Genomic DNA, 12,033 nt, shown 5'->3' on the forward strand with positions numbered 1-12,033 from the left:
GAAGTGCACTAAAAATGACAAGGTATATAAGGAAGAAGACTCTGATCTGGATGATCTCCCCTCCTCAATCACTAGAGTTGGGTGGGAGCCCAGGAAGGGCACCAGATCAAACTCCAGCACCCCTGGGAAGTCCAGCATCCTCCCATACGAGGGCAAAGCTAGGGAACAACCAGCACCTTTGCAGGCACCTCTTAGAGAAGAAGTGGGATCAGACGGAACAATGATGCTACTAAAGGTTGCCTTCAATACCAGTGATTTGGAAATTTGGAAAAGGAATGTAAAGGATTACAGAAAGGACCCTCTAAGTATAACTGAACACTTTTGGTTAATAGTGAAATCACATAACCCGGATTGGAATGCTATACAGTTACTGTTCCATGCAATGACAGAACCAGAGAAACAGCTGATCCCAAAGGTACCCTGGGATTTGGCCCAGGAGCACTGTAAGACATGGGGGAGGATGTAAAGGAATTCTTTCCCCCCCACCAGGACCCAAAGTGGGATGTGAATAGAATGGCAGGAAGACAGAAGGTACAAGAATATCAGGAGTGGATTGAAAAGGGAATAGAGAAAGCCATCCCCAAATCTATGAACTGCTCAGCTTTATATGCTATTAAACAAGGTCCCTTTGAGTCACCACCTGAGTTCTCAGACAGGCTGAGACACAATGCGTCGTAGCACACCTTTGGACCCAGATCAGATATCGGGATACAGCAGTTAGTGTCATTATTTTTAGGTCAATCCACCGGTGATCGAAGATGTAAACTCCAGAAATTCAGACCCACAGAAGGAAGAAACTTAGAAATATTATTGGATGAAGCCAGGAGGGTGTTTAGCAATCAAGAAGAAGGGAATAAGGGGAAACAAGGAATGGTGATGGCATAGTTAAAAGGAAGATGAAAATTTTAAAAAGGGGCTTCCCCCTCCGCGCCTAGGAATAAAAGAATGTGCTCTATATGAGCAATTAGGCCACTGAAAAAATGAATGCCCAGAACCCTGAGAAAAGGGAAACAAAGGGGCACGGGTAGTGGAAATGTAAATGAAGACTGACATGAACCAAAGGGATCTTCCCTAGCTGATCCTTTGGTTATAATGAAGCCAGGGGAAGGAAAAGATCAAAAGCAAATAAAATTTTTAATTGATACAGGGGCAATGTGTTCGATTTTAAACACAGCTTTAACTCAGGTGGGAGAAGATTATATTATGGTTAAGGGAGCCACTGGCCAAGCTGTAAAGGCTTATTTTTGTGGACCACTAAAATATCAATTGGGAAAACTAGTAGGCTTGCATAAGTTTTTATACATGCCTAATTCACCACATGCACTCCTTGGAAGAGATTTGCTTGAACAACTGAATGCAACAATCCGATTTGGAAAAGGGGAGATTACTCTGGAGGTGTATACTCAAGAATATATTCAAATAATGAGGTTCCCATAGAAGGAAAAATCGGTGAAGATATCATCACCCAGGTGTAACCTGGTGTGTGGGCCACTGAGAAGCCAGGAAGAGCTAAGAATGCATCACCAGTAGAGGTAAAGCTTAAAGAGGGACAGTGACCAGTAAGGATAAAACAATATCCCTTAAAAAGAGAGGGTAGGGAAGGAATCCAGCTGGTAATAGAAAAATTCTTGCAATGGGGTCTGTTAAGGGAATGTGAATCTGATTTGAACACTCCCATATTACCAGTTCACAAACCTGATGGAACGTACAGAGTAGTCCAGGATTTAAGAGCAATCAATAGAATAGCAGAGGATTTATGTCCTGTAGTAGCAAACCCATACACTTTGTTAACAGTACTGACACCTTAACTAACCTGGTTTACTGGTTCAGATTTGAAAGATGCTTTCTTTTGCCTCCCTCTCTATGAAGCCAGCCAAAAGATATTTGCCTTGGAATGGAAAAGTGGACAAAGGACCCAGCTCACTTGGACTGTACTGCCTCAAGGATTCAAGAATTTCCCCACCATATTTGGCAACCAACTGGCCAAGGATCTCGAGTCTTGGGAAACCCCACCCGGGAAGGGGAGACTGCTACAATACAGAGATGACATCCTGATCACCACTGAGACAGAAGACACTTGCATGCCTTGGACGGTGAGTCTCTGAAACTCTTTGGGGCTCCAAGGGCACCGAGTGTCTAAGAAGGAAGCCCAGGTAATGCAGCAGGAAGTCACTTACTTGGGGCATGAAATTAATGTGGGGCAAAGAATTGTGGGGCAAACCTGAAAAGAGGCTCTGTGCCAAATACCAAAACCACAGACTGTAAAAGAATTGAGAACTTTCCTCAGAAGGACTGAGAGGTGTCGCCTTTGGATCTATAATTACGAGTTGCTTGTTCAACCCCTGTATGCACTGATCAACTCTGAACAGAAGCATCTGCAATGGGACAAACAGGCCACATGAGCCTTGGAACAATTGAAAAAGGCCCTGATGTCAGCTCCAGCTCTGGGACTTCCTGAACTGTGTAAGCCTTTCTTTTTGTTTTCTCATGAGAAACAGGGAATCGCCCTGGGAGTATTGGCACAAGATTTAGATATCACAGAGCAGTCACCAACATCTCCAAGCAATTGGATGTGACCACAAAAGGATAGCCAGGATGCCTGGATGTGGTAGCAGCAGTAGTGATAAATATCCAGGAAGCTTGAAAATTCACTTTGGGACAAAAAAATGACTGTGTTGGTGTCCCATACAGTGTCTGCAGTATTAGAAATGAAGGGCAGGGAGTAGCTTTCTCCACAGAGGTTCCTGAAATACCAATCCATACTGGTAGAACAGGATGCTGTGGAGATTGTGATCACTAACATTGTCAATCCAGCTTCTTTCCTCAGTGGAAACACAGGAGAACCAGTACACCATGACTGCTTGGAAACCATTGAAGCAACATCCTCAAGCCGCCTGGATTTGAAGGATGTTCCTGTGGAAGATGCAGGGGACTGGTTCATGGACAGAAGCAGCAATGTCCTGAATGGCAAAAGGCATGCAGGATATGGCATCTCCATCAGCCATGAGGTAACAGAGTCAGAACCATTGCCTGTCAATACCTCTGCACAAAATGTGAAAATCACCTTCACCCGAGCCTTGGAATTGACCCAATGTGAGAATGTGAATATAGACATGGATCCAAAGAACACTTTTGGGGCTGTGCATGCTTATGGAGCAATCTGAAAGGAAAGTGGGCTACTGAACTTTCAAAAGAAAAACACTGAACATGCAGAAGAAATTCTGAAATTGCTGGAGGCAGTACAGCTCCCAAAGAAAATAACAATTATGCATATCAGAGCACATCAAAAGGCATACTTGGAATCAGAAAAAGGAAATGAGCTGACAGACAGGTAGGCAAAAGAAGCAGCAAAAAGAGAGGTACAATTGGAAGGAGCTCTAATCCCAGACAGGAAAATCTCCCTTGAGGGTAAACCAAATTATGCCAAAGAGGATCTGAAGCTAATTACAAATTTGGATGAGACATACAGTAAAGAGGGGTGGGCCCCTACCCCAGAAGGAAGGGTAATCATACCTGGCCATCTAATATGGTTTGTAATAAGGGAGGAGCATAGGAAAAGACACTGGGGACCAGAGACTGTGTATGAACACTTAAATCACAACATCATGGCTAGAAATTGATACACTACAGTGAAGCAGGTAACTCAACAATGTGATCTCTGCCTCCAGACTAAGCCTAAAAACAAAGCCAGAAATGGGTGAAATTGAGAAGGGAAATATACCTGACCAATTATGGCAAATAGACTTCACAGAACTCCCAAGAAAAGGGGGGTTTTGTTCTTTACTGGTATTAACTGACACCTTTTCAGGATGGCCTAAGGCTTTCCCTGCTACAACTGCTAAGGCCAGAAAAGTGGTCAAGGCATTAGTAAAAGAGATAATATCACGATTTGGGGTTCCAGCTGCCATTTCTTCAGATAGAGGGCTCCATTTTATTGCAAATGTGGTACATCAGGTTGGTAATACCTTAGGTATAGATTGGCAATGACATACCCCATATCATCCCCAGTCAAGTGGACAAGTGCAGAAGATGAATCATTTAATCAAACAGCAAATTGTTAAATTAGGACAGGAGGTCAATCTGCCTTGGCCTCAATCCCTTCCTTTAGCCCTTTTACACATCCCAACTAAACCAAGGGCAAAGGAAAGGCTGAGTCCTTTTGAGATCCTGTATGGGCGACCTTATGCAATACAGAAGGGAACATCAGCACAAATAGGGGAAGAAACTATCACAGAATACATGGTGGCCCTGGGGAAACAACTCAGCAATATCAGGAAACATGTAGAAAGAAGCTGGTGTAGGGGATTGGATGGACCAGTACATAATGTACAACCTGGAGATTGTGTGTATGTGAAGTCTCTCACAGAAAAGACTTTGGAACCACAGTAGGAAGGACCATACCAGGTGCTCCTCACCTCCTTCACTGCCATCAAGATCAGAGAACAAGCAGCATAGAGACATCACACTGGAATTAAGGCTTCACAGTCACCATGGAGAATCAGGCAGGTGCAGCCTGGAAAGCTGTGGCTCTGATGATCATAGCCATGGCTATGGCAGACACGTGTGCAAGACCTCCTATATACAATGGGACTGGCATTTATGTGTGTCAGGGGAAAGCTTCTGACTTGGACTCTCCTAAGTCTCTGTGGCAGGTGTTACAAATATCAAACACAACTGTCTGGCCAGGGAAAGATGTCTGGGGATGCAAATTTGCATTTGTTCAGGACGGATTCCATCAGGGACTTCTAAAACCCATTCAAATTGGTACTGAATGTTGTGACACATGCTTCACTAACTGTTCTGAATTCAGGCTTAAAATAGAGGGATGTGAAACCAAGGCTTTTAGAATTAAACCATTAGGGAACTGTGCCACATCTATCTGAACACAGAACGCGGGCACAAGAGGTTAAAGGGAAGTGGCAGATTATTAACATAGAGCTATGTGCCACAAGAAAACAACTGAGGTTTGTATGTGAAGGAAATGTCAACAATGACTGAGATATCTGCCTGGATACACAACAAAGCATCTGTCTCTTCAGAATCCATTCAGTCAACCAGACAACCTTGCTGGTATATATAGATCAGGGCTGTGTATGCCTCAGAACAGCATGCCCCACCATAAGAGTGGACGAGCTCATTATAAAGGAAACACAATCTGATTTGTGCATTTGTAACTTGGTCAAAATTGAGGGGTGCAATTTCTCCTCTTGGGCACCTGTTGTATCACATCAGTATATAAAGGCAAACATGACAACTGTGCAGGATGTATTGTCTGTGCCCAGAAGAATGAATCTCACTCTAGTTATAGAGCTACTAAAACACAGAGATATTTAGGAAATTCTTAAAAAAATCAGAAGTCTGGGAAAGAAGATCTTGATCACAACACACAATGAGACAGACTATAAGGAGACCATAGAAGGTTGGAGGGAGACACATTTCACCACTGGTGGGATGTATTTTTTGTGTGGTCTCCTACTGCAGCAGGGTTTCTACACTGATTGTGTCATCTGATAGTAGTTTTGTTAGTTCTGATCAGTTTAAGTTTTGTTCTTGGTTATGATTTTCTGGAATTTGAAACAGTCACAAAGAATGGCTACCATGGCTATCCTGTTATCAAATCAACTAGGTAAAGACAGTCATAGAGAGTATGTTAGGTATCTTAGAAAGCAAAAGAATTTGCATCATTCAGAAGAAAAGGAGGGAAATGAGATGGGGAACATCTATGGTTTTGAAAATTCAGAATTTTAAAAGCATATAATATGTTTAAGGAAGTGGAGGGGAAATAGAACACATAGCAGAAACAGTATGTAATGAACCATATATGAACTTAGTTACCAGGAAAAAACCATTAAGATATATTGCAAAAACTCAGCAAAGCAAGACCTGGCTATTGTACAAACCCAACAAAGCAGAAACCTGTGGTTCCAGAAACCAGCCAGGACCAGACGGGTGGTTTTGAGAGGGACAAGCTGACCTGAGGGAGAGCCAAACCTCCACTGCACCTGCCCAAAAGCAGAGCTCAAACAGCGATTACTGAGGAAGACACACAGCCTTCATCCCAAAGACCACCAAACACAACCACCAGGAGGGGTGGCAGCTAATTTTAATACAAAGGGAGGGAAGGTGGAGATGGATGGGCAGGGAGGTGTGGGCTTGTGGATCAATGTGTATTTATACCTGGAACCTGTCTTGACCAGGTACACGAGGTTTGGAGGAAATATCCCCCCATGTGTCCCCCATGTGCTGCCAATGAAACACTCTCTACAATTTCAGTATCAAGTCCTGATTCCTGAAATCAGGAAAGGTCCAGCAGCTGTGTTGGTTCTGCAGAGCAAAAATGGCCCCTGCTTCCATGGGACCCCAGTGTCACAACTGACTCCTTGCTTCCATGTCACCTCCTCAGTGTCAAAATGGCCCCTTCGCTCCAACAGAACACAAAGGTTTTGTATAAATATTGAGCAAATCCTGCTTAACACACCTGGGAACATCTGTCTGCATTCAAAAGTGAGATTAAAGTTGAGAATGGCACCAGCAGCTTCCATCTACAACAAAGACCCAGGGAAAGGACAGGGACAGAGAATTCAGCTGAAAGACTCAGAATTCTGCTTAGAGAGATCATTGCTGGTCACACTGCCCCTCGAAGGAAGGTGACATCATTCCAGACAGCCTGGACTGAGCATGTGGTTCCTCATTGGGTTTGTTGTTTACGAAAACTGCTCAGGTTTTTCCATTCTTTCCTCACAAATAGGAAAATTTCTCCTGGGCCTGTGTGCAGGCAGAGCCCTGAGGAGAGCAGGTGGAACATGGTGCAATGGGCTGGGACAGCCAGCTGCAGAGCTCAGGGGACAAGGTTCTGCTGCAGGGCACAGGGATGTCAGTCCCAGGTGGGCGATGTCAGACATGGTGAGGCTGGGGATGAGGAGCAGGTTGTCCAAACAGGGTCAGCCTGCAAGGGGCTCATTCTTCTGCATGCCCAAACCTCCTAAGGAAACATTCAGCATCAAGATCACTTGGGAAATGCCTCTATCAGCTCTTCTCTGAACTGTAATTTAAAACAAAATACTGACTTCATTAAAGAAAAAAGTGATGAGGCTCACTTTGAAATCTTCCTTCTTAACAGAACTCCAAAATTTTCTCCAAGGAGCTGCACAAGCCCTGAACTAAGACAAAGAGCTCCTGAGGATTTTCTCTATTTTAATCAGCCTCACAGTGGATTTGGGGCTGAGTCCAGGGCCCTCAGGCACTGAGAGAAGGTTGAAGAAGCTGCTCAAGGAGTCAGAAGCAAAACTCCAAGTCCCTTGGAGCATCAGTGGCCCCACTGAGGTCAGGGAGTGCCAAAGGCTCCCCAGGGACTGGTGAGAGCAGATCCTTGAGGGCAGGATTGCAGGAGCCCGAGGCTGTGAGCAGGGAACTGCAATGCTGAGCAAGGCCTGGGCTGGCTGGAGGAAGCAGAAAGGCCAAGGCCTGAGCCCAGGCCTGGCCCAGCAGGGCCCGTTCTTCACGGGTGGCTCGGGGCTGTTGCTGGGGCAGTGGGATGGCAGGGGCAGCAAGGACAAATGTCATCAAGCTGTGTGACACTCCAGATGCTCATGGAACCAAGGGACACTGTGGGAAGTTGTGGAACCAAGGGATCCCTGTGGCACTGTTGGGGCCTCATAGAAACAAGAGGCCTTGGTGAGCCTGCAGGGCAATAACACCCCAGAACACTGAAATGCTGGGGTTGACCAAAGGTTCCTTCACTTGAGTTTCATGCACAGGAGAAACCACAGCCAGGTATTCTCAACATGGCCAGATGCAAAGAATATTCTTGATAGGAAGGGACCCACAAGGATCATCCAGTCCAGCTCCTAAGTGAATGGCCCACACAGGGATTGCCCCTGCTGTGTGATTGATTGACAGCTCAGCCAATCAGAGCTGGGTTAACACTGCCCCTACTGTGTGATTGACAGATTGGCCAATCAGAGCTGGCTTAACATCACCTCTGATGTGTGATTGATTGACAACTCGGCCAATCAGAGCTGGGTTAGCATTGCCCCTGCTGTGTGATTGGCAGCTGTGCCAGGCCATGGATGGGGGCGGGGCTCTGTCCCACCACAATCCCAGGCCTGACCCGGCCCTGGCCCCACACGGGCATTCCGAGCATCCCAAGGTGCCTGGGACATTGATCTCATCCAGCCTCTGACAGTGACCATGGTGACACTGCGGAACCTCATGGAACCAAGGGTCAGTTGTGACACTGTAGGGACTCATGGAACTGAGGAGTCCATTGTGACTGATGAGTAAGTTGTCTTTAAAGATAATTCAATGGCTGAACGTATGGGTGTTAATATCTTTGAAATGGGTCTTAATTTCTCTACTAAATACAAGCAACAGGTTTATTACAGAGCCCAGCCAGCTTGGCTCCGGAAACAGACAAGGGTCTGCATGAGCTTGAGTTTATGAACTTTGGGGTAAAATGACAGGTTCAAGAGGGGATATGGGGTAGGCAATTTGGCAAGGCTGTACCTTCCTAGTACCTCAGCCAATGGGGAAAGGAAGAGGGCAATGTGCACCTGGGAGTTTAGGATAAAGGAGGCTGCCACGTCCAGAACCTCAGGAGAGAAAACTGCATGAGCGTGTGCCCTGGTGGACTCTTTCCCTTTACTGAAATAAAGTTGCAGAATCCCCTGTCTCCTTAATGGACACTGGCTTTTCATAGCGTGATTTTCTGTGTGTGACACTGTGGAATGTGATGGAACCAAGGAGCCATTGTGACGCATCAAGGCCTCAGTGGAACAAAGGAACCATTGCTGACAGTACAGAACCAAGGGGCTGTTGTGACAATACAGGTCCAAGGACAACATGGTGACACCATGGAACCTCATGGAACCAAAGAGACCATTGTGACATTCTGGTGCCTCATGGAATCAGGGGGTGAAATCCCTTGTGAAACTCAGGACCCAAATGGAACCAAGGGTCAGTGATGAAGCTGTGGGGCCCAGAGAACCAAGGAGCCATTGTGACACAGCGGGGCCACATGGAGCCCAGGGGCCATGGTGACACTGCAGGACCTTATGGATCAAGGGGCCATTGTGACACTACAGAAGCAAGGAGAATATTGTGACAAGGAGAATATTGTGACAATACAGGGACTCATGGAATCAGGGAGAATATTGTGACACTGTGAGGCCCCATGGAACCAAGGGAGCATGGAACAGGTCTGGCTGGCTGGGCCTCTCGGGGGCCACCTGACAGGTCTGGCTGACCTTGGCATGTCGAGGACCACTGCTCATCTGCCCCTGAAACACTGGGGCTCTGTGCTTTCCTTCCTGTGGAAAAGAACCGTCCTTCTCCAGGTGCCCGTGGCCAAAATTGGGAATCTGCCTCCAGAATTCCCTATATCCAAGGAGAGCTCCCAGGCAAAAGCTGCCGTGACTGACAAGTCTGGCTGGCCTTGGTTTCCTGAGGGCTGGCTCTCATCTGCCTTTGAAACACTGGGGCTCTGTGATTTCCTAAAGAAAAGAACTCTTCTTCCATTCCAAGCACCTCCAACCAAAACTGAGAGTCCACCTTCAAAAATCCCTATGTCTGAAGATGGACACCAGAAGAAAGGTTTCAGGAGAGACAGGTCAGGCTGGCTTGGCCTAAGGGTGGCCACCTTTCATCTTCTTCCAGAACATTTGGACTTCACATTTTTATTTCCTATAGGAAAAAACCATCCTTCTTGACCAGGCGTCCATGGCTGAAAGTTGGATCCTGCCTCAAAAACTCCGTACATCCAAGGACTGCTCCCAAGTGAAAGGTGCCAGGACAGACAGGTTGGGATGCCCTTGGCCTCTGGGGGGCTGCCTCTCACCTGCCTTTGAATCACTGGGGCTCTGTGCTTTCCTTCCTAGGGGAAAAAAGTGTCCCTTTTATCAGTGCAGATATGGCCGAAATTTGGATTCTATCTCTGAAATTCCCTATATCGAAGGATTGCTTTCAGACAAAAACTGAAAACAGAACAGAAAGGTCTGCCTGGCCTTGGCCTCTGATGGTCACCTTTCATCTGCCCCTGAAACACTGGTATTCTGTGCTTCCCTGCAAAAAAACTGTCCTTTTCCTCCAGATGTCCATTTCTGAAATTGGTATTCCACCTCTAAAATTCTGTATATCTGCGGATTACTCCCAGAAAAAATCTGCAAACACCATCAAGTCTGTCTGTCCTTGGCCTCTGGTGACTGCCCCACATCTGCCCCTGCAGCACTGGGGCTCAGTTGTTTTCTTCCTATGGAGACCATTGTGACACTGTGGGGCCCCTCAGAACCAAAGGGCCATTGTGACCCTGCAGGGCATCATTGTGACACTGCAGAAGCAAGGAGAACATTGTGACACTACAGGGTCCCATGGAACCAAGGGGACATGGAACAGATCTGGCTGGCTTGGCCTCCTGGGGGCCACCACTCAGGTCTGGCTGTTCCTGGCATGTTGAGGGCTGCTGCTCATCAGCCCCTGGAGAACTGGGGCTCTGTGCTTTCCTTCCTATGGAAAAGAACCATCCCTCTTTCCAAGTGCCCGAGGCTGAAATTGGTACTCTCCCTAAAGAGTTCCCGATATACAAGGGTTCTCCCAGACAAAAACTGCCAGGACAGACAGCTCTGGCTGGCCTTGGCCTCCTGAGGGCTGTCTCTCATCTACCACCAAACACTGGGGCTCTGTACTTGCATTACAGTGGAAAAGAACTGCCCTTCTCACCTAAATGTCAATGGCCAAAACTGGGATTCTACATCTAAAATTCCATCCATCCAAGGATTGCGCCCAGACAAAAGTATCCAGGACAGAAAAGTCTGGCTGCCTTGTCCTCTGATGATTTTCTTAGATTATGAGAAGAATGTTTTAATTTGCCCACACCTGGGAGAGGGTCCAGATGTCTCCCAAGGTGGGGTTTGGAGGCTGCAAGAACATGACCACTACATGAAGGAGCTCTGTGCTGAGTGGGGTGGAGACTGAGGACAGCAGAGGAGAGCCCAGATTGGACACGAGGAGAAAGGAATTTCTCTCCCAGGGCAGGGCTGTGGTGCAACACATGCCCCAGAAGGAGTCTGGAGCAGCCCAAGGCTTTGTGTGTGCAGGCAGAGGCAGGCAGGAGGCAGAGCTGTCAGCAAAGGAAGGGGCCAGCGAGGTGGGGCAGCCGGGGGATGACGACAGCCTGCAGGGACAGAGGCGCAGGGCATGGACACCGTAGGACAGCCTGGGCTGCAGAGGCCACAGGGATGGGCAGCAGCTGAAAGGCCCTGACAGAGCCAACTCCTGCAGCACTTGGGCCATGCAGGCTGGCCCTGGGCCTGAGGCCAGCAGGGGACAAGTGAGCCTTGCTGTGCTGGGGCCTCATTGCCTCCTTGTCCCTGCTCAGCAGCCTGGCAGGGGCCGCCCCATGGTGCTGCCCTTGGCATTGCACATGCCCAGAGCCCAGTGGCCCGGGAAGAGCCCTGAGCAATGAGGGAGGGACAGGATCTGCCTTGCCAGGGGCTGGGGCTCAGCCCTTGGCCCTTGGCATTCCTGAAACACATCCAGGTGTGCTCAGCATCAGAGACACCTTTCCCTTGTTTGTCCCCACCTGTCATCACTGCCTCCATTGTTCTGCCCTAACTCTAACCTTTCTCAGTCATATCTCTCATTGGGATCCATTAAAATTTCTAGAAACTTTGGGGTTTGAGTATGACCTTGAGTTCTCGAGAAGTTTTCATTCAGCTCCCTCTCAGGGAATGATGTCCAGGGACTCAGCACTGTTGGAAAATCCCAGCTCTGCAGAGATGGGGCAACTGAGAGGGGCTTTAAAAATATTTTCTTCCATTATCAGTCTCCTTGAAGGGTGAAACATAAGAGATGTAAAACTCCATGCCATCCTCTTCAAAGCCAATTTATTTCCTGTTTACAATTCTTTATAAATGATTTTTAGTCTATTAGCTTTTGCTGCGCTGTGGTGCAAATAATCCTAACACCAAGCACCTTGTATTTTACTCCACATAGTATTGCCACAATGCATCTTTCACAGTTCTAATTCTCCAAAATATC

Source organism: Sturnus vulgaris, unplaced genomic scaffold (genome assembly GCF_052056855.1).
Source record: "Sturnus vulgaris isolate bStuVul1 unplaced genomic scaffold, bStuVul1.hap1 Scaffold_192, whole genome shotgun sequence".
Lineage (NCBI taxonomy): Eukaryota > Metazoa > Chordata > Aves > Passeriformes > Sturnidae > Sturnus > Sturnus vulgaris.